The sequence below is a fragment of the Montipora foliosa genome, unplaced genomic scaffold (assembly GCF_036669935.1).
Source record: "Montipora foliosa isolate CH-2021 unplaced genomic scaffold, ASM3666993v2 scaffold_474, whole genome shotgun sequence".
NCBI lineage: Eukaryota > Metazoa > Cnidaria > Anthozoa > Scleractinia > Acroporidae > Montipora > Montipora foliosa.
In genome coordinates, this window is record NW_027179783.1 from 92,501 (window position 1) to 95,000 (window position 2,500).

Consider the following 2,500-nt stretch of genomic DNA (forward strand, 5'->3'; position numbering starts at 1 on the left):
CATAGGCGATCAATTTCTGCCAAGTAGTGTCACAGAAATACTGACAAGTTATTTGATTTAAACCAAGGCACAAACTCTAACTCAGGGTATAATCAAACCCCCTAAACTAACTTTGCCGTGCTCTTATAGGTGCAAACTAACATTTAAATCATAGCTTAGACACTCTAGAGTTTGCACAGGCATGTGTTGACGGAGCCCCCCCTGGTTCAAAGACCGCGCCAAGAGGTTGAATACGGGCTTCGCCCGCATTCAACCGAAAATTTAAGCAGCCACCTTCTTCAAAAATCAGTCAGATATCAAAGCACAATGGAGCAGATGCAGACTAAACAATCTTGCTCAAGCAAATTCCATTCAGGCTGAGCCTCCCATTGGCCATAGCATTGAATTCCTTTTCATTCCATGCTAATTTCTGACTGGATTTACAAAAAGCTACCCATTGATGCTGTAACTTAGCACTTTCAGATGCACAACAAAGTTCTCTCTACTGACAGCTATGATTGCAGCTAGGATCAAACCTTACCCCATCCTGGACAATGCAACCTCTCGAGTTTACACGTGTCTAATTATTATTTTACTGGTCCTTGCATGGGGATCCCTGTGGCACCTGAGAGGTCAAGGTAAGACATTTCCTGACTTCCTGACTTAAATTTTGATCAAGTCCTATATAAGAGAATTAGCTTCTTGGTCATTCCTAAGTCATAGGCGATCAATTTCTGCCAAGTAGTGTCACAGAAATACTGACAAGTTATTTGATTTAAACCAAGGCACAAACTCTAACTCAGGGTATAATCAACCCCCCCTAAACTAACTTTGCCGTGCTCTTATAGGTGCAAACTAACATTTAAATCATAGCTTAGACACTCTAGAGTTTGCACAGGCATGTGTTGACGGAGCCCCCCCTGGTTCAAAGACCGCGCCAAGAGGTTGAATACGGGCTTCGCCCGCATTCAACCAAAAATTTAAGCAGCCACCTTCTTCAAAAATCAGTCAGATATCAAAGCACAATGGAGCAGATGCAGACTAAACAATCTTGCTCAAGCAAATTCCATTCAGGCTGAGCCTCCCATTGGCCATAGCATTGAATTCCTTTTCATTCCATGCTAATTTCTGACTGGATTTACAAAAAGCTACCCATTGATGCTGTAACTTAGCACCTTCAGATGCACAACAAAGTTCTCTCTACTGACAGCTATGATTGCAGCTAGGATCAAACCTTACCCCATCCTGGACAATGCAACCTCTCGAGTTTACACGTGTCTAATTATTATTTTACTGGTCCTTGCATGGGGATCCCTGTGGCACCTGAGAGGTCAAGGTAAGACATTTCCTGACTTCCTGACTTAAATTTTGATCAAGTCCTATATAAGAGAATTAGCTTCTTGGTCATTCCTAAGTCATAGGCGATCAATTTCTGCCAAGTAGTGTCACAGAAATACTGACAAGTTATTTGATTTAAACCAAGGCACAAACTCTAACTCAGGGTATAATCAACCCCCCCTAAACTAACTTTGCCGTGCTCTTATAGGTGCAAACTAACATTTAAATCATAGCTTAGACACTCTAGAGTTTGCACAGGCATGTGTTGACGGAGCCCCCCTGGTTCAAAGACCGCGCCAAGAGGTTGAATACGGGCTTCGCCCGCATTCAACCAAAAATTTAAGCAGCCACCTTCTTCAAAAATCAGTCAGATATCAAAGCACAATGGAGCAGATGCAGACTAAACAATCTTGCTCAAGCAAATTCCATTCAGGCTGAGCCTCCCATTGGCCATAGCATTGAATTCCTTTTCATTCCATGCTAATTTCTGACTGGATTTACAAAAAGCTACCCATTGATGCTGTAACTTAGCACCTTCAGATGCACAACAAAGTTTTCTCTACTGACAGCTATGATTGCAGCTAGGATCAAACCTTACCCCATCCTGGAGAATGCAACCTCTCGAGTTTACACGTGTCTAATTATTATTTTACTGGTCCTTGCATGGGGATCCCTGTGGCACCTGAGAGGTCAAGGTAAGACATTTCCTGACTTCCTGACTTAAATTTTGATCAAGTCCTATATAAGAGAATTAGCTTCTTGGTCATTCCTAAGTCATAGGCGATCAATTTCTGCCAAGTAGTGTCACAGAAATACTGACAAGTTATTTGATTTAAACCAAGGCACAAACTCTAACTCAGGGTATAATCAACCCCCCCTAAACTAACTTTGCCGTGCTCTTATAGGTGCAAACTAACATTTAAATCATAGCTTAGACACTCTAGAGTTTGCACAGGCATGTGTTGACGGAGCCCCCCCTGGTTCAAAGACCGCGCCAAGAGGTTGAATACGGGCTTCGCCCGCATTCAACCAAAAATTTAAGCAGCCACCTTCTTCAAAAATCAGTCAGATATCAAAGCACAATGGAGCAGATGCAGACTAAACAATCTTGCTCAAGCAAATTCCATTCAGGCTGAGCCTCCCATTGGCCATAGCATTGAATTCCTTTTCATTCCATGCTAAT